At 40.6% G+C, this 21710-nt stretch overlaps 1 long non-coding RNA gene across 1 annotated transcript in view; it reads right to left on the reverse strand.

Moving 5' to 3' along the window:
* Positions 1–21710, reverse strand: part of LOC135231282 (uncharacterized) — a 48785-nt gene that overhangs the window by 5895 nt on the left and 21180 nt on the right. Inside the window, exon 2 of the long non-coding RNA XR_010321974.1 lies at positions 20809–20875. This is a non-coding gene — a long non-coding RNA (uncharacterized LOC135231282). The remainder of the gene's footprint in view (positions 1–20808; positions 20876–21710) is intronic.

Genomic DNA, 21710 nt, shown 5'->3' on the forward strand with positions numbered 1-21710 from the left:
TTACTTCTCATGGTTCTAAATACCATATAATGCTGATAACCTGTCAATTTTTATTTCTATCCAAGTCTTCCCCCTCAAGTTCCAGATTTGTTTATCCAACTACCTACTCAATATTTCTACCATTAAGAATACATAAATTTAGCTTGTAAAAAGTCAGCTCCTGGTTTTATCTTATCCAACCCATTCCTCTCAAAGATGTACCTATCTTAGTTACCTCCATTATCTCTGTGGCTTAAGTAAAAATCTTAAATCCGGTCTCTATTCTTCACTGTCTTTCCATCTAATATCTAGTTCATTAGCAAATCTAGTTGATTTTACACTCACAACATAGCCAGGATCGCATCACTTCTCCTGCTACCACGCTGGTCTAAGCCTTTATCATTTCTTGTCTGCATTTACTGCAGTGGTCCCCTCCCCTTCAGCCTTCAGCCCATGTGTCCTGTATTAGCTATCTACTGCTGTGTAACAAACTGCCCCCAAACTTTCAGCATTTATTATCTCACCGTTTCTGTGGGCCGGGAATCTAAATTCATATTAGCTGGGTGCCCCTGGCTCAGGGTCTCTCATGAAGTTAAAGTCAGGAGTGTCAGCCAGGGCTACAGTCTCATCTGAAGGCTGAATTGGGAGAGTTTGCTTCCCGGTTCATTCACAAGTGGTTGGCAGGCCTTAGTTCGTCACGGGTTGTTGAACTGAGGGTATCAATCTCCTGCTGGCTGTTGGCCAAAAACCGTGGGTCCATGCCATGTGAACCTTTCTATGGGGGTTGTCAGGGCAAGTGAGAGCGAGGCAGAGCCCCCGAGATGGAAGCCATACTCTTTATGTAACTTAGTCTCAGACATAATTTTCCATTGCTTCTGCAGTACTCTGTTTATTGAAAGAAAGTCAATAAATCCAACCCACACTCAAGGAGAAAGTTTTAAACATAGGCATGAAGACCAAGAGATGGAAAGATTGGAGGTCATCTGAGAGGCTGCCTACCACATCCACTTGCGATTTGTTCTCAGCCGAGCAGCCATTGCTTTATACTAACATGTGGATCAGATTCTGAACCTTTTAAGGGTTTCCATTTCATGCAGAGCTATAATACCTGAAAGCCTCTCACAGTGTGGGTCTACCTGATCTGCCTGCCATTGCTTTTTGGATCTAACCTCCTAAAACACTCTCCTCTTTAAATGTTCCTGCCTCAAGGCCATTGCCTCCATCTGAAATGCTTTCTACTAGCATGCCATTTTCTCAGAGGTATTCTATTTAAAATTGCACCCCTCCCCATATCCTGACACCACTTGTCCCTCTCTATGCTTTGTTTTTCTCCACAGCACCTAAAACTGTATGACCAACTAAACGTGCTACTTATTATTTAGGATGTGCCCCCATGAAGGCAGGGATAGGGCTGTGTTGCTTACTGCTTCCATGGGTGCTGGCACAGAACTCAATCATTCTTTTGCTGTTTTTGAATTTTTTCGTCACCAGGAACATTCAGTCTTGGCTTCTTGCACAGCTCTTGAATTATGTTAAATTTGTTAAATATATAAATCTATAATTTATAGATTGATTTTATATATGGTAATTTTATTTTATCATCTACTTAACCCTGGGAAATAAGCTCTTTATTATTCCCTTTTACGTACAAAGAAGCTAAGGCTCAGATAGTTTGAGTGAAGGTTACGTAATTAGGATTCAGTAAAGTCAAAATTTCAGCTTGAAGCACATACTAATGAAGATCAAAGACCACAGACCTCAGTGTGGATTGCACCTCAACATAAAGAAAACAAAAGTCCTTACAACTGGACCAATGAGCAACATCATGATAAACGGAGAAAAGATTGAAGTTGTCAAGGATTTCATTTTACTTGGATCCACAATCAACAGCCATGGAAGCAGCAGTCAAGAAATCAAAAGATGCATTGCATTGGGTAAATCTGCTGCAAAGGACCTCTTTAAAGTGTTGAAAAGCAAAGATGTCACCTTGAAGACTAAGGTGCGCCTGACCCAACCCATAGTATTTTCAATCGCATCATATGCATGTGAAAGCTGGATCATGAATAAGGAAGACCGAAGAAGAATTGACGCCTTTGAATTGTGGTGTTGGTGAAGAATATTGAATATACCACGGACTGCCAAAAGAATGAACAAATCTGTCTTAGAAGAAGCACAACCAGAATGCTCCTTAGAAGCAAGAATGGTGAGACTGCATCTTACATCCTTTGGACATGCTGTCAGGAGGGATCAGTCCCTGGAGAAGGACATCATGGTTGGCAGAGTACAGGGTCAGCGGAAAAGAGGAAGACCCTCAAGGAGGTGGATTGACACAGTGGCTGCAACAATGAGCTCAAGCATAAGAACGATTGTAAGGATGGCGCAGGACCAGGCAGTGTTTTGTTCTTTTGTGCACAGGGTAGCTGTGAGTCGGAACCGACTCGATGGCACCTAACGACAACAACAAAGTCAAAATGGAAGCTTGTATCTTAGATTCTAATTGTGTTCCTTCTGTCTTTTCATGCTGCTTTCTAGGAAGAAAAGGTGAGAAGATGGTGGTGCTCAGAGACACAGTATTATTGAAGAAACTTCTCTAGAAGACCAGAAAGAAACTTGGCAAACTTAAAACAATTATAAAATCAAATCAGACTTAGCTTATGAAGAATTGAAAGTACTTAACTGAGACATAGTGTAACAGTCACTGAACTAAAAGTCAGGGTACATGATTTTAAGAGCATTCTTAAAACCTTGGACACATTCACATTTTTTAAGCTTCGAGCACCTCATCTGTAAAATGGGGTTAACAATAAAACCAGTGCTTTGGAGTCAATTTCGACTCATGATGACCCCTTGTGTGTCCGAGTGTTCCACAGGGTTTTCAATGGTTGATTTTCTGGAAGTAGATTGCCAGGGCTTTCTCCCAAGGTGTCTCTAGTTGGACTGGAAACTCCAATCTTCTGATTAGCATCCAAACGCTTAATTGTTTACACCACCCAGGGAGTGCTGATGATTATATGAGACGATAGAATATGAAAAAACCTTTATAAATTCCTATATGAATATAACGTATTAGTGTTATAACTATGGAAAGTACTGTGGCACTGAATGTAAAAAAAAATCTACACATTTAAATGAGTACATTTCAAATACATCTATTTGAAATTTATAGAATTTGGAAAAGTTATTTAATGATCAAGGTATATAGACCCTGTTATTAGCGTCTCAACAAATACACATTGAGTTTTCATTATATAAAATGAAATAAGGCCCCTCCCCTTAGGATGAGAACAGTAATTGTGTTTATCAGTAGAAAATAATGAAAAATTACCTGAGAAAGTGCAAATTACTCTCGAGTTATTTATCGAGACAAAATTTCATACATGCCTGTTATAGTCAATTTAGGTTTCTACAATGGGATAGTCAGTGTTCAGGTTTAGATTTGCAAGCTCAGCACAATAGAGGCAGTTTAAGGCTCTGTGAGAACACAGAATTCAGTTAATCTGCCACCAAGTGGTACCTTAATTTGAACTTCATACTTTCTCTTACAGGAGAGAGTAAATGTAGTCTATTCTAACTAAATATATTTCCTTTCAATTAGCTTATTTTTTACACCCACGTTAGATACCAATAGTATACAATTTAGATGACTTCTAAAGTTATGTAAAATAGTTCATACTTAGCCTAAACTAGGAGCCCTGGTGGTGCAGTGGTTAAGAACTTGGCTGCTAACCAAAAGGTTGGCAGTTCAAATCTATCAGCCACTTCTTGGAAACCCTATGGAAACTCTCTGTCCTGTAGGGTTGCTATGAGTCGAAGTCAATTCTTAGGCAACCGGTTTGGTATTTTGGTTTGGAGCCTAAACTAAGAGTTAAGGAATCATTTTATTAGGGTGACACTCAGGATGTTTGAGAAACTCTGGACAAGAAAATTGTGACTAAAATCGTCTTACAGAATTTATACTCTTTTGGAGTTAATTTATAGAAATATATAGAGGTTTTATTTTTGTTGTTTTATTGTGTTATTGATTCTGGGCTTGTTTTTAATTTGAGAATTTGTTACGATGTCCAACAGATATGTTGAGAATAATTGAACCTTTTTTTGGGCTTGGAAGCCTGTATATTGAGAGATCATGATAAGCATGAATGTATTAAAAAAACAAAAACAAAAAACCAGGAGTACGTGCAGTGAGGTTTTCCATAAAATTTCCAGTCAGTGCTGGCTAAGGGGCCAGGCTCTTCTGGGGCATCAGCCAATGGAAGGCAGGGCCCCCTGAGGCATCTCTAAGCCCTCTGTAGCTGGAAAGTCCCTCCCTGTTGATTTCCCCATGCCTTTTTGCCCTCCTTTGTTCATATGAAAACAGAAACAGAAAGGCCTACATAAATAATGGCATTATCATGCTACTTCCTAGACCTTTTATAAGGGTAGCTCCCTAATCACTTGTTAACTTCTCAGTTTGTAAAAGGCAGAACATGATTTCCTGCTGTTTAAAATAATTAATCACACTTCACAATAAATACCTTTCTTCTGGCTCTCTTAGCATTAGATCGTGGGTTCCAGACCCTGATCCAGCTGGCTTTTACTGACAATTCCAGCTTAGTAGACAATAAAGTTTAAAGAATATTAAATCAAACAACACATGATTTATAAGCAGAAATAAAGGGATTTTAATAAAAGGAGTAGTAGCAGTTCAGGGAAGGATGACATCACGGTAACATGGTGTTATCAGGGAGAGGTTTTTCTGTGGAATTGGAATCTGAGTTGTGTCTGGGAGGATGGGAGAGAGACATTGGGTTTCTAGAGCGAAGGGAAAACCATATCAGGCAAAGAAAAGACATCTGGAAAGTCAGGGAGGCAGGAGCCAGCTGTGGGTATTTACCGGAAACATAGTAAGATGTGTCAGGCATTGTGTTGGTGTTGAGAGTGGGTGGTGGAGGTTGGTGGTTGATAAAGATGAACCCAGTCTAGTGGGAATTAAATCCAGTTATTAATTCAATAAATATTTATTAAGTGCTTACTATGTGACACTGAGATGGAGTGTTGAACAAGTCACATAAAATGTCTACCCTCATCTATAATACCAAAAAACCAAAAACCCAATGCCGTTGAGTTGATTCTGACTCATAGCGACCCTATAGGACAGAGTAGAACTGCCCCATAGAGTTTCCAAGGAGCACCTGGTGGATTCAAACTGCCAACCCTTTGGTTACCAGCCGTAGCACTTAACCATTACGCCACTAGGGTTTCCATCTATAATAATATCAGGCAACAATAAAAGCTACTGAAAACAAACAGAAAACCAAAACTAAGTAATAAAATGCAGAGATGATGGAGGAGCGAGCATAGTTCATACAGTAAAGTGCAGAAAGGCCTCTCTGAGGAGGTGACCTTGTCTGTTTCCATTCCGAAGGGCTGACTGGCTGCTGAATGGTGAACGTGTTGTCGGGTTTTGAGCAGAAGAAGAATACCAGTTAGGAGTCACTATTGCAGAGACCTGGATAAGAGATGGTGGAGGCTTGTACTGGGAGGGTGGCAGCAGGAAGTGAGAAGTGGTTGGATTAGGGATATATTTTGAAGATAATGCTGATAGGTCTTGCTAATAATTGGTTGTGAAGTGTGAGGTATGGAGAATGATGACGGAGGACTGGTATTTTCTCACCTTGGCAAATGGGTGAATGGTTGTGGTATTTTCTGAGATAGGGAAGATTGAAGAAGTAGTTTTTTGTTTTCTTTTATTTGTAGATATCAAGAATTCAGTTATAGATATATGATATTTTAATGGCCTATTGGATATTCAAAGAGCCCCTCAGCTACTCACTAAAAGGTGGCAGCTTGAATTCACCCAGAGGTGCTTCAGAAGAAAGGCCGGTGATCTGCCTCTGAAGGATCACAGCCGTGGAAAACTCTGCGGAGCTCAGTTCTACTCTAAAACACATGGGCTCGCCATAAATCAGAACTGACCTGGCAACTCGTTTGGTTTTTTAATTAGATGTTCAAGCAAAGATGACATCTATGCATTTGGATAGAAATAAATAAGGCATGTTGAGTGCTGGGTAAAAATAAGACAGACATGTTAAAATGGACCAGAACTCAAACCAAAAATTGAGGTTAGAAGTGATGGATTCAGTCTCACATTACAGTATGGTCAACAGATGTTCATTTGGTCCTGGCATAAAATCCAAAGCATTGTCTTCGGTACCATGGGGATAAATTAGGCAGCCCTCACAAATCAGTCTGGAGAGACACATATGAAAAGCACTCTGATACAAAGTATATTACAATCCATTTTATAACAAAAAACAAGTTACTGTGGAGTAGATACCAACTCATGGGGGTGCATGTATGTTACAGTAGAACTATTATCCATAGGGTTTTCAATGTCTGGTGTTTTTGGAAGTAGATTGCCAGGCATTTCTTCTGAGGCACCCCCAGTTGGACTCGAACTTTCAACCTTTTGTTAGCAGCTGAGCATGTTAACTGTTTGCACCATCCAGGGACTTCATAACAATAAAGCAAGTCCAGTACAGGAAACAGAGAGAGAGAGATTCTGATAGGAAATAATCACCTGAGGTAAGATTTAGGACAAGCCTCAAAAAAATGGGTAGATCTGTTACAAATGCTTAAGGGTAAGCCTTTTTCAAATGCACAACTCATCTTAACAATAGTGCAGCTTGGGAGCATGTGTGAGGAATGGTGGTAGACTGGTCAGACTAGAACATAGGGTGATGGAGTTTTGCAGTGGTAGAAAGGCAGGAAAGGGAGATTGAGGAAAATTTTTTGAGTGCTTTGATGTCAGCCTGGGGACTTTGGATTTAATTCTGAATGTAATGAGGAACCAGAAAAGCTTTATGACTGGGGAGAGTCCCATGATCACATTGCTGTTTTAGGAGACTGAAGAGAAAAGAAGAGTCATCGTGTGGAATACTGGAAACAATGGCCACTTTTTCTACCTGGGTAATTGTTAACAATTAACATGGTTAGAGCTGAGAGATTCCATGTCTTTTCGTGGTTCTTGGTGGCTCAGAAAGAGGAGAGTTCCTGGTTGAGAGTTTCAACAAAGCTTAGAAGAGTGAGGGACTTCAAGGAGATCAAGAAGTAACTAACCCGCCGTATGGGATGGGAGAGGTGGGGAAGAAATTCAGTGATTCCTGTCCTCTGAGTTAGGAGAGTTAAAGTGAGGATGTTTTAGCATCTATGTGAATATAAATCCAATATGTTTTCAACCATCTCTCCTCTGATGGATCCTCATAGCATTCTTGTTTTTAGCTGCCCTAGAGTCAACCCATGATCCATGGTTACCCCATGCACAAACCAAAACACTGCTTGGTCCTGTGTCATCCCTATGATGAGTTGCAGATTGAACCATTGTGATCTATAGGGTTTTCATTGGTTGATTATCAAAAGTAGATGTTCAGGTCTTTCTTCCTAGTCCGTCTTTTTCACTCCACTGAAACCTGTTCAGCGTCTTTGTGACATGTGAGCTTCCATTGACAGAAGGGTGATGACTGTACATGAGAGGCATTGGGTGGGAATCTGGGACTCAAACCTGGGTCTCCCTCACGGAAGGTGAGAATTCTACCACTGAATCACCACTGCCCCCATGCTCACACCATTTGTTGATGTTGTTGTTAGGTGCTGTTGAGTCGGTTCCGACTCATAGCAACCCTATGCACAACAGAACGAAACACTGCCCGGTCCTGAGCCATCTTTACAATCGTTGTTATGCTTGAGCTCATTGTTGCCACCACTGTGTCAATCCACCTCCTTGAGGGTCTTCCTCTTCTCCGCTGACCCTGTACTTTGCCAAGCATGATATCCTTCTCCAGGGACTGATACCTCCTGACTACATGTCCAAAGTAGGTAAGATGCAGTCTCGCCATTCTTACTTCTAAGGAGCATTCTGGCTGTACTTCTTCTAAGACAGATTTGTTCATTCTTTTGGCAGTCCATGGTATATTCAATATTCTTCGCCAACACCACAATTCAAAGGCATCAATTCTTCTTCAGTCTTCCTTATTCATTGTCCAGCTTTCACGTGCGAATGATGCAATTGAAAATACCATGGCTTGAGTCAGGTGCACCTTAGTTTTCAAGGTGACATCTTTGCTCTTCAACACTTTGAAGAGGTCCTTTGCAGCAGATTTACCCAAAGCAATGCATCTTTTGATTTCCTGACTGCTGCTTCCCTGTCTGTTGATTGTGGATCCAAATAAAATGAAATCCTTAACAACTTCAATCTTTTCTCCGTTTATCATGATGTTGCTCATTGGTCCAGTTGTGAGGATTTTTGTTTTCTTTATGTTGAGGTGCAATCCATACTGAAGGCTGTGGTCTTTGATATTTGTTAATAAGTGCTTCAAGTCCTTTTCGCTTTCAGCAAGCAAGGTTGTGTCATCTGCAAAATGCAGGTTGTTAATGAGTCTTCCTCCAATCCTGAAGCCCCGTTTTTCTTCATATAGTCCAGCTTCTCGTATTATTTGCTCAGCATACAGATTGAATAGGTATGGTGAAAGAATACAGCCCTGACTTACACCTTTCCTGACTTTAAACCAATCTGTCAGGTTGTCGTACTGTGGGGCTTATGTGTTGCTGTGATGCTGGAAGCTATGTCACCAGTGTTCAGATACCAGCATAGTCACCCATGGAGGACAGGTTTCAGCTGAGCTTCCAGACTAAGACTGGCTAGGAAGAAGGACCCAGCAGACTACGTCTGAAAAGCATTAGCCAGTGAAAACCTTATGAATAGCAGCAGAACACTGTCTGGTATAGTGCTGGAAGATGAGCCCCCGAGGTTGGAAGGCACTCAAAAGATGACTGTGGAACAGCTGCCTCCTCAAAGTAGAAAACCCAGTTCCGTCAAGTCAATCCGACTCATAGTGACCCTATAGGACAGAGTAGAACTGCTTCATAGAGTTTCCAAGGAGTGCCTGGTGGATTCGAACTGCCAACCCTTTGGTTAGCAGTCGTAGCACTTAACCACTACACCACCAGGGTTTCAAGGTAGAGTTGGCCTTAATGATGTGGATAGAGTCAAGCTTTCGGGACCGTCATTTGCTGATGTGGCAGGACTCAAAATGAGAAGAAACAGCTGTAAACATCTGTTAATAATTGGAACCTGGAATGTACAAAGTATGAATCTAGGAAAATTGGAAACTGTCAAAGATGAAATGGAAGGCATAAACATCGACATCCTAGGCATTAGTGAGCTGAAATGGACTGGCATTGGCCATTTTGAATTGGACAATCATATAGTCTACTATGCTGGGAATGACAACTCGAAGAGGAATGATGTTGCATTCATTGTCAAAAAGAACATTTCAAGATGTATCCTGAAGTACAATGCTGTCAGTGACAGGATAATATCCGTAAGTCTACAAGGAAGACCAGTTAATACGACTATTATTCATATTTATACACCAACCACTAAGGCCAAAATGAAGAAATAGAAGAAAATAGACCTCACACCCTTAGATGAAGAAAATTGTATCACCATATAATTTAGGCCGGAGAGTAACTAAAGTAACCCTTCCCTGGAGAACCTTAAAGAAAGGGAAACATTTTTCACACTTTTTTTCAGGCTTGTTTTCAGAACTTTATCAGCCACGATACTCACACGCCTTTGGAACTGCTCTTATTTCTTTATTTTCATTTTTGAGCTTATGTATTGGACACACACTTATTTTTAAGCACAAAGGGGTTCAGTTTTGTACTGAAAGCTATGCTTTCAAATTGGCGCAATTTTTTTTTTTTCTTTTTCTCTTCAGCTTCTTTATCTGTAATATTGGCAAAGTGACGATAATCTTACGTGGCCCCTGTGGGAATTTAAGGGGTTAGGCAACTACATACCTTGAAAATAGAAATTGCAATGGAGAATTTTACTGCCTTTCAGATTTGGCCAAAATGGCCACAAAAGGGTAACTTCCTTTTTAATATTCTTAAATAAGCTTAGTTCTCTTAGCAGGAATAAGAAGGAAAGAGAGAGAAAAGCAAGAGTAGGCAACAGACCACTGTGATTTTGTTTTTTTCCTAGTTTAGTATTTGTCATGAATTGAATTGTGTTCCCCCAAATATATGTGTTGACTTGGTTAGGCCATGATTCCCAGTATTGTGTGGTTGTCCTCCATTTTGTGATTGTAATTTTATGTTAAAAGGATTAGGGTGGGATTGTAACACCATCCTTACTCAGGCCACCTCCCTGATCCAGTGTAAAGGGAGTTTCCTGGGGTGTGGTCTGCACCACCTTTTATCTCTCAAGAGATAAAAAGAAAGGGAAGGAAACAGAGAGTTGGGGACCTCATGACACCAAGAAAGCAGCACTGGGAGCAGAGTGCTTTGGACCTGGGGCCCCTGTGCCTGAGGAACTCCTTGACCGGGGGAAGATTGAGGACAAAGACCTTCCTCCAGAGCCAACAGACAGAGAACGACTTCCTCTGCAACTGATGCCCTGAATTTGGACTTGTAACCTACTAGACTATGAGAGAATAAATTTCTATTTGTTAAAGCCATCCAGTTGTGGCATTTCTGTTATAGCAGCACTAGATGACTAAGACTGTATTTGAAAATATCCCCATGAAATAGGGAACTGAGGCTTATAGAAGCCATGTGTGTGCAAGTTCACATGGCTAATTAGTGATGGGGAAGTAAGTCTGTAAGTCTGAAATCATTTCAAATAACAGTTAAAAAAAAAAAAGTAATCCCACATAGATTTTCTATGACTAAGATAGGGCTAAACGACCTATTGCATTGGGAAAAAATGCTGCAAAAGACCTCTTTATAAAGTATTAAAAAGCGAAGAAGTCACTTTGAGGACTAAGGTGTGCCAGACCCAAACCATTGGTATTTTCAATCTCCTCATGTGCACGTGAAAGCTGGACAGTGAATAAAAAAAAACAAAGAAGAATTTCTACCTTTGAATTATGGCCTTGGAGAAGAATATTGAATATACCATGAACTGCCAGAAGAACGAAAAAGTCTGTCTTGAAAGAAGTACAACCAGAGTGCTTCTTAGATATGAGGATGGCTAGACTTGGTCTCATATCCTTTGGACATATTATCAGGAGGGACCATTCCTTGGACAAGTACCTCATGCTTGGTAAAGTAGACTGTCAGCAAAGAAGAGGAAGACCCTCAATGAGATGGATTGACTCAGTGGCTGCAACAATGGGCTCAGACATAACGATGATTGTCAGGATGGCGCAGGACCAGGCAGTATTTCACTCTGTTGCACATAGGATTGCTAAGAGTTGGAACTGACTCAACAGCACCTAACAACAACAATGTCAGCCTGCAGAAAAAAAGACTTAGCAATCTGCACCTATAAAGATTACAGCCTGGGAAACCCTATGGGGCAGTTCTACTCTGTCATATAGAGTCGCTACAAGTTGAAGTCTACTGGATGGCACACAACAACAACAATGTCACCTACTCACTTTGTTCATTTTGTGGAATGCAGTATTAGTCTAAGAGTCTCTTCCGTATCTGAAGAATAGTATTATTTACTGTAATATTCAAACGTCTAACAGTGGATTGGAACAGGATGTCACCCACTGAGATTTCCGCAATGGCTTATGACAACAGAGCAAAGTTAAATTATTCAGCCTGGTCAAGGCTGCCTTTCTCTCCATTTGTCTTGAAATCCACATCATTATAAAAAACAATTCCCAAAGGAATTTATGAATCACAACCTGTGATAGTGTTCAAACTTAATCAAAGAGAAGGAATGGAAAAATCTGGTCCTGTACACAGGGGATGGAATTCTAGGTACTAGAAGAGTTACATCTTGGGAAAAGGGCTAGTTTTTATGTAAGAAACCATTCCCATCATAGCCAAGGGAGTGAAAATCAGCAAACAAACCAACCACACATAACTCTTAGAGATGTCCACTTTCTGAGAGAAAGCTAGGATTATTTTTTTCCTTACAATTTTTGGTAACCAAAATGTGGATTCAGTGTTCACCATTTTAATTTGGGAACGAATGAACAACAACAAAAGCAACATTACAGGGGAAATATTTGTAAGTTTACTGATTCTCTCAGACATGTTTATCATCCAGTGTGGTGAATGTGACATAAACACTCTGTTCCCTGCACATTAATCCTGTCCAAGCAAGGCGTAGGCATTCTTTCACAGCCATTGTAGCGGGAGGCAAATCTCACTAGGAGTCTTAGATCTTCTTGGTATTTTCCAAATCATGAGGCAGTTTCTTTTTTTATTATTATTTTTTACACAGATGTGTTCAAACTCTATATGTTTGCATCAATCAGAGTCTTTGAAGGAAACAAAATTCTCATTAGATGTTTCAAATGAAGAGCTGTTAATGAGGGGACAATCACAGAAGTGTGGGCAGGGTTGATGCTAAGCATACAAGAAAAATAGTTATCACTGTTTACTACCTAGGTCCAATGGATTTTTTCAATTTGTTTACTTTAAGTATTTTAACTCTAAATATGATTTTATTGATAATTATTTTTATATTTAATTTATATTACAAATTAATAATAAACATTAATTTTAAAATTACAGTGAAACCTGCAAAAGCCAGAATCTGTGTAAGGAGGAAGCCTGTCAGAGACAGAAAACTCAAATATTTTCCATTAAAACAAGCAATAGAAAAGTGATAACACAAGATCCTGTCAAAGGTAGAAGATTTGTGAGACCCAGAAAAATAAGGCAGTCTCGTTGAGTTCCATCTCTCACAGCTTTTGCCGTAAATATTCTAAATTTTTTACAGGTAATTTAAAGAAGTAAGAATAGAAGCTTAGTAGAAACCAATTTCATTATAAATTTTTAGAAGAATTTTAATATGGAAAACCTCTTTGTATCAAGGAAATTCTGGAGCACAAACGTCACAAAAGATGAAGGAATACTCTAATAAATCACTGTAGTAAAATTGGATGCAGGAAAATTAGCATCCTTCCCTTTTGTCCATAGAAGTATATTTATGGTTCCACTCATTAGAATATGTCTTAGAGAAATGAGTCATCACATGAATAGACATATGCACACCCATGTTCATTGCAGCATCTTTCACAATAGCAAAAAGACGGAAACAACCTAAGTGCCCATCAACAGATGAATGGATAAACAAACTATGGTACATAGACACAATGGAGTACTATGCAACGATGACTCCTTGAAGCATCTCACAACGTGGATGAATCTGGATGCCATTATGCTGAGTGAAATAAGTCAATCACAAAGGAACAAATATTATATGAAACCACTCAGGAAATGGTTTACACACAAAAGTAAACAATCTTTGACGGTTACGAGGGAGGGGAAGGGTAGGGATAGAAAACCACTAAATAGACAATAAATAAGCGGTAATTTTGGTAAAGGGTGACACAGTACAGAATACTGGGGAAGCCAGTACAATTTGTTCACAGCAAGGTCTTAGAAGCTCCATGGACACATCTAAACTCCCTGAGGGACTGAATTACTGGGCAGAGGCTGTGCGGACCACGGTCTCAGGCAACACCCCATTGGCATAACAGTTTATAAATGTTCTACATTCTACTTTGGTGAATAGCGTCTAGGGTCTTAAAATCTTGTGAGCGGCCATCTAAGATACTCCATGGTCTCACCCTGTCTGGAGCAAGGGAGAATGAAGAAAACCAAAGACACAGGGAAGGATTAGTCCAAATGACTGATGGACCACAAGTACCATAGCCTCTACCAGACTGAGTCCAGCACAAGTACATGGTGCCTGGCTACCACCACCAACTTCTCTGACAGGTATCATGATAGAGGGTCCCGGACTGAGCCGGAGAAAAATGTAGAACAAAATCCTAACTCACAAAAAAAAAAAAAAACCAGCCTTACTTGTACTAGCTTGACAGAGACTGAAGAAACCCCGAGAGTATGACTCCTGGGCACTCTTTTGGCTCAATAATGAAGTCACTCGTGAAGTTCAACCTTTAACCAAAAATTAGAGAGACCCATAAAATAAAACGAGACTAAAGGGACACACCAGCTCAGGGGCAAGGATGAGCAGTCAGGAGGGGACAGGAAAGCTAGTAATAGGTAACCCAAGTTCAAGAAGAGAGTTTTGAGGTATAGTGTGGTTGGCAACCGATGTCACAAAACAATATGTGTACTAATTGTTTAATGAGAAGCTAGTTTGTTCTGTAAATCTTCATCTAAAGTACGATAATAAAAAAATAATTAATTAAAAAAAAATATATTTGTGGTAGGCAGACTTCTAAACAGCCGCCATATAACTACTGCCTCCTGGTATTCTCGATTCCGACTCATAGCAACCCTGTAGGACAGCATAGAGCTCCCTCATAAGGTTTCCAAGCAGCAGCTGGTAGATTCAAACTGCTGACTTTTGGTTAGCAGCCAGAATGCTTAACCATTGCACCACCAGGGCTCCCCTGGTATTCATGCCCTGGTGGTCTCCCTTCCTCTTCAGAGTGGACTGGATTTAGTGCCTTTCTTCTTACCAATAGAATATAGAAAAGCTGATGGGTTTCATTTTGATTATCAGCTATAAAATGTAATGATATCTGCATTGCTGGCAGACTCTACTGCCTTCTTGGCTTACAAGCTGCCATACTAAAAAAAAAAATTTGGCAAGGAACAAAGGGTGGTCTCCAGGCAACAGCTCCCAAGGAACCAAGTCCTGCCAACAGCCATGGGAGCTTGGAAGTGGATCCTTCCCCAGTTGAGCATTGTGATGGTTCCAGGTCAGCCAACACCTTGACTGCAGCCAGTGGAGACTCTGTTATAGAGGATCAAGCTAAGCTGTGCCTAGATTCTCGACCTAAAGAAGTTGGGAGATAATAAATGCATGCTGTTTTTAGCCACTAAGCCTCGGGTTAATGTATTATGCAGCAATAGATAATTAATACAATGCTGCTTATTATAATGTTATCTGTTCTCCGCTCCCCCCCCAGTCTTCTTGAGGCATACTTCTCATATAGTGAAGTTCACCAGTTTTATGTGCACGATTTTTTCAAATATATACATAGTATAAACACATTCACAATCAGCTTATAGAACACTTGCCTCACCCCTCCCCCAGTCTTTTCCTTTTCCTCAACCCCTACTACCACTTTTTGATTCTTGAGTTTAAGAAAATTCACCCAAAATATTATCATCTGAAGACTTATGTCGTGGATTGAATGGCGTCCCCCAAAAGTATCTGTCAACTTGGCTAGGTCATGATTCCCTTGTATGATTGTCTACCATTTTATCTTCTGATGTGATTTCCCTAAATGTTGTAAATCCTATGACTATGATGTAATAAGATGGATTAGCAGTAGTTATATTGATGAGGTCTACAAGATTACGTAGTGTCTTAAGCCAATCTCTTTTGAAATATAAAAGAGAGAAGCGAGCAGAAATAAGGGAAGCTCATACCACCAAGAGAGAAGCACCAGGAGCAGAGTGTGTCCTTTGGACCTGAGGTTCCTGTGCTGGGATGCTCCCAGACCAAGGGAAGACTGATGCATCACAAGGACGTTTCTCCAGAGCCAACAGAGAGAAAGGCTTCCCGTGGAGCCGGTGCCCTGAATTTGGACTTTTGGCCTACTGGACTGTGAGAGAATAAACTCCTCTTCATTAAAGCCATTGACTTGTGGTATTTCTGTTAGAGCAGCACTAGATGACTAAGACAATTTATAAAATTTCACTTATTCATCAATTTTAGCATCATTGTTTGACTCTAGTGCTGATCTCCGTATTCAACTGATTTATCTAATAATTGTGAAAGTTTTTTCTCTGTCAGTTTTCTTCTTTGCCATTATGGACAGAAAACAAGTTCTGAACTCTCAACTGTGATCAAAAAAAAAAAAAAAAATGAAAGCTAAAAGCAAATCCACAAAGATGCTGTCTTCAGTCTTCGTTTAAACCTTCTTGAAAGATTATGCAATCATTTAGGCACTGCAATAAGAAAACTGAAGGATGATGACCTGTTTCACAATTGCATCATCCTTCTAGGGGCTTTCTTCATTCTTCCATTTCTCATGATTATTATTTTCAGCATTGTTGAGACTCATTGATGAGTAATGATGAGTGATGGTAAAGTAACTCCCACAATTACAAAATAGCAAAAACGTTTCAAGATATAAGATGAATAATATCAAGATCTCATAATGTACGTTCGATTTATAAAAGAGCAATTATGGCTGCTAACCAAAAGGTCAGCAGTTTGAATCCACCAACGACTTCTTGGAAACCCTGTGGGGCAGCTCTACTCTGTCCTATAGAGTTTGTGATGAGTCGGAATAGTCTGGACAGCAATGTTTTTTCTTTTTCTTTTTTTAATTACCATATAGACCCATATGGTAATTACAAGGTTAGGTAAGTTTTATTCTAATTTTCTTTAGAGTAAGTTTTCTCTCTCTCTCTCTTATTTTTTTGGAAGACTTCTAAAAAAGAGTAAAATCATGAGCTATCATTTCTTTCAAATATTTTAACTACTTTTAAAACACTCAAAACTAAAACTGGGTTCAATGGATCCTGATGTTGTGTCAAGAGTAGAGAAAACAAGGGATGGCGAGACTCCAGAAACAGCAGGCTGCCATCACCACCCCCAGGACAGAAGAGACAAAGTGAAGAATTGGGTTTAGTGAAGGAGCCCAACAAGAGTTAGAGCCATGAATACAAGACCACCGAAATAAGTTGTCATTTTGGAGGAATGCAGCTATTGCCGCGGGTGTGGGCCAAAGCAAGGAGGGAGTAGGGAAGAAATAACTGATGCTCTCTCTCCTTCCTTCCATCCATGTCTTGCTTGTTCCCTCCTGTTATGGATTAAATTGTGTCCCCTCTCCAAAACATGTAATGAATTACTAGCCCTTATTTTTTCTGTTTTTATACCATTGGATATGATCCTGCTTGAAAATAGGGTTTTCCTTTTGTTATGTTAACATGAACATACCAGTGTAAGGTGTATCTTAAACCTAATCACTATTGAGTTATAAAAAACCAGAATAGACAGACACACAAAGGGGGAAGACAGACACCAGGTGAGGCCCAGTCTGCAAATAAATGGCTGCCAAGGAGTGCTGGCAGCTACTAGAAGCTGAAATGGACAAGGGAGGACCATCCCCTAGAGCCATGCCCTGAATTCAAACTTCTAGCCTCCTAAATTGGGAGAAAATAAATTTCTATTTTTTAAAGGCACACACCTGTGTTATGGCAGCATTTCTCTTGGCCAAATTTAATTGGCTGGCACATCCAGGGCAGAGCGTGGCAGAGAAGGGCTGAGAATGGGTGTGAACAGCGATATAGTAAAGAATAGCCTGCACGTGCTTTTACCGATTTCTTTTAAACTTGATGTATCTTGAGCAGTTTTTTTATATTAGCTTATATGGATACATCTCACTCTTTTAAACTGCTTTAAAACAATCCATTGTAAGGATGAATAATATTTTATTTAAATTTTCCATTGCAAGGATGTACATTAACTCCCCATTGATTGACTCTTAGAATGCTTCTATTTTTGTTCTTATAAACAACTCTGTAACGAACACTGTAGTATGCATATCTTGTCTGTTTTCACAAACTATAGGATAAGCTCCTAGTGGACAATAGTTTGAACAAAAATCATATAACTATTTAAAAAATATTGCCATAGCTACTTCCCCAAAGTTAATCCAGGTGTAACAGATCTTCTCCCCTTTTCCTGTCTCTTACTCTATCCACCACCAAACCCATCTCGCAGCTGTCGAGTTGATTCTAACTCGTAGCAAACCTGTAGGACCGAGAGAACTGCCCCCTAGGCTGTAATCTTTATGTGAGCAGATCACCAGGTCTTTTCCCCAACAAAGCTGCTGATGGGTTCTAACAGCTGACCAGGGCTCCTGGGCTGCAACATTAACCCAACCCATTGCCTTTGAGTCGATTCCGACTCATAGCAACCCTACAGGACAGAGTGGGCTGCAAGATTAGACCTCCTAATAAGGTAGCAGTACTCAGTCTCGTCCAGGTCTGCTTTCTGGGGAGCCCACGTTAGGAGACATAGCGTTAAAGGAAATGCAAACATCCTTTTCAGGTGCACATTAACCAATAGGCATGGTAAGCACGGTGCTTACCTTCTTTACCAGACCATCTGTAGTGAACAATTTCACACGGGTTTCGCCACATCAAAGATTCTGCTTCTAGGTATGGCTGACATCTCTCTCCCAACCCCATGGCACCATCCTACAGAATCAAAGCCTCTTTTCAAATTTACAATCCTTGATGGGGGGATGACCCATTAAGCAAGGTAAGCATGGGCTGACTTGTGCTTACTTACTAATTTGTAGTAAACAACTTTGCTTGGGTTTCACCACATCTTTGATGTGAAATCATTCACATCAAAGAACATTTAAGGGAACAGCTTATGAAAAGGATAAAGATGAAAGAGCATGGGAGGCTAGGGTTCAGTAAAATGTATGAAGGATCTTCCATGCCATACTACAGAATTTTGGTTTGACTGAAAGATGACGAAGAGAGTTATTGAAGGTTTTAAACACTTCACATGCATTCCTCAGAACTGCAACATCTCATTAGCCATCACCCCTAATAACAGACCTGGTGGTTTCTGATTATCTAAGATGTAATTCCCAGACCTTGCTGTGCACTAGAATCACCCTCCCAAAGATGCTGATTCAATAGGTCTCTAGAAAGATCTTAGAAACTTCATTTTTAAGCAGAAACTCAGGTCACTCTTTTCCAGCCAGTTCCACACCCAGTCTTCAACTCATGTTTGGTAAAGACATGCCAAGGTGCTCTCATGTACCACCCAGGTGCCCCTGCAGGACCCCAGCTTCTGGAAGTGTGGCCAGCAGAGCACACTCCACTGCCAGCCCTCCTCGAGAATGGCCTCAGCTAAATAGAGCTGTCTTGGCCCTGGTCAGCCGGAATTCACTTACTGGTCACTTTGGGGTAGGAAGACCCAGCCCTTTCATCAAACCCTGGGTAACTCTGAGGATTCATCCCAGACAGCATCTCTCTGGGTCTGCTGAGGCCTTCATGAGCCTGCATTCTAGAAGAAGATCCTTTATTGTCTCTTTCAGCTTCTGGTAGCCCCAGGCAATCCTTGGCTTGTGGCAGGATCACTCCAGTCTCTGCCTCCGTGATCACATGGCCATCCTACCCTCATGTCTCTGTCTCTGTGTCTCTTTTCTTCTTTAAAAGGGCATCACTCAGATTGAATTGGGACCACCCCTACTCCAGTATGACTTCATGTTAACTGATAACATCTTCAAAACCCCTATTACTAAACAACATCACATTCACAGGTACAGAGACCAAGTACTTCAACATATGTGTTTGGCGGACACAATTCAACTCTTAACACCTAACCTGTGGCACAACAGCTTTCAGGGACTTCTTGGCTGCTGTGCTGCTGGATAAACAAGCTAACTAGTTCTAAACTTTCACAGTTTTGTGAACTGCCTTAGTTCTATTGATCAGGTACATGAAGATGGGCACTTCGTAATCCCCAAAGGCCCGATGATTGTATTTCTCCGTTCTCTCTGAGTCTTTGGATCCCTCCCATCTTCTCCATATCACAGGAGTACAGTCATCACTCTGGTTTTTGTTTATAGCTTCTGGAAGAGTTACCTATCTCATCTTTATAGACTTACCTGGACAGGGCTAGATCTGGGACAAGTGCTAGGTTATTCTCTAAGGTTTAAACAAAGCAAAGCAAAACAGCCTATAATGATTTATTTCCTTTATTGTTATGGATTGACTTGCATCCCCCAAAAAGATTTTGAAGTCCTAACCCTTAGTCCATCGCCTCCAAGCCAATTCCACCTCATAGTGACTGTGTAGGAGTCCTGGTGGTACAGTGGTTAAGAGTTATGGATGCTAACCAAAGGTCAGCAGTTTAAAGCCACAACTGCTCCGTGGGGACCCTCTAGGGCAGTTCTACTCTGTCCTATAGGGTCGCTATGAGTTGGCATTGACTCTACGGCAACGGGTTTTTGTTTTTCTAACCCTTAGTAACTTTGAACATGACCTTGCTTAGGAACATGGTCTTTGTAGAGGTTATTAGTTAAATCAACACAGGTCAGATAGGCCAGTGGGTGTAGTGACATTATTGTAGAAGCTGTGTGGCCCATGACTCTAACAAAGGGCACAGGTGCCTGAGCCCTCTCTTAATGCCAGGACTTCGAGTTTCGTCCTCCATTTCACAAAGTATCTGGTTGGAAACTCTCTTTCTTTAGCTACAGGCTTTGTGTTAGCGCATGTTATGAAAAACAGAACACCGAATGTGCCTATGACCCTGAACAAAAACTATAATGGTGAATTAACATTTAATAGGAGCTCTGGTGGCACAGCATTAAGAGCTCAGGCTGCTAACCAAAAGGTCAGCAATTCAAATCTAGCAGCTGCTCCTTGGAAACCCTATGGGGCAGCTCTACTCTGTCCTATAGGGTCACTGTGAGTTGGAACTGACTCCACGGCAATGGGTTTTTAATGTTGAATATATTTCCAGGATCTTGCCGCTAAAACACTTGGTTGTACAGAGGCGAGGTGCCTGAGAGGAGCTCAGCTCTCTGGTGTCATGTATAGACTTTTACAGACAATTGTCTGCCTCCTGAGAAAAAAGACTAAAGAAATGCTATCGGACTCCAACCTCAGGAGATTTCTTAATTTCCCGTAGAGGAAACAAGGCACTCCTGTTATTCTGTCAGCATGCAGATTATTTTTACCAAAAGAGGAATTTTTGTCACTTAAGAGAATTATTAGGCCAGAAAATGTGAATGATTATTTTAGCTATGTGAGGCCCTGCGTAACGGAGAAGTACGTTCCATGAACGTTTCCCAAGCAACTCTTGTTAGTGCGATGGTTAAGAGCCTTGACACCATGCTCAGAATGCCTGCGTTTAAATCTTACCTCTGCTACGTACCACTCTGTGACTTCAAACCAGTTACTTAACCAGCCTCTTCTTCAGCTTCCTCATCTGCAAAATGGGGTAATATTAGTATCCTTCTTACATGGTAGTTATTAAGATTAACTCATTGCCTGATATGCATGCCAAAGCTGGGCGATGAATACAGAAGACAGAAGCAGGATTAACAGCTTTGAATTGTGGTACTGAAGAAGAATATTGAATATACCATGGACTGCCGAAAGAACAAAGAAATCTCTTCTGGAAAAAATACAACCAGAATGCTCCTTAGAAACAAAGATGGTGAGACTACATCTCACATACCTTGGACATATTATCAGGAAGGATCAGTCCCTGGAGACGGACATCATACTTGGTAAAGTAGACCAAAAACCGAAAACCCATCGCTGTTGAGTCAATTCCGACTCATAGTGACCCTACAGCACAGGGTAGAACTGCCCCACGGGGTTTCCAAGGAGCACCTGATGAATGTGAACTGCCAACCTTTTGGTTAGCAGTCATAGCTTTTAACCACCATACCGCAAGGGTTTCTTGGTAAAGTAGAGGGTCACCAAAAAAGAGGAAGACCCTCAATGAGGTGAATTGGCCCAGTGGTTGCAACAATGGGCTCAAGCATAACAGCAATTGTGAGGATGGCAAAGGACCAGGCAGTGTTTTGCCCTATTGTACATCCAATTCACTATGAGTCAGCACTAACTGGACGGTACCTAACAACAACATTAAGATTACATTTGTTAGTATGTGTAAAGCACTTAGAACAGGGCCTGACAAATAAGGGGACTACAGTAGAATTTACCTGTTTTAATTATTATTTTATTTGATTTAACAGATATTAAAGATGCTAAGTGCAATCTTTTTCTGCACTCTAGATCTTTTTCTGCACTCT

The sequence above is a fragment of the Loxodonta africana genome, chromosome 4, assembly GCF_030014295.1.
Source record: "Loxodonta africana isolate mLoxAfr1 chromosome 4, mLoxAfr1.hap2, whole genome shotgun sequence".
Taxonomy (NCBI): domain Eukaryota; kingdom Metazoa; phylum Chordata; class Mammalia; order Proboscidea; family Elephantidae; genus Loxodonta; species Loxodonta africana.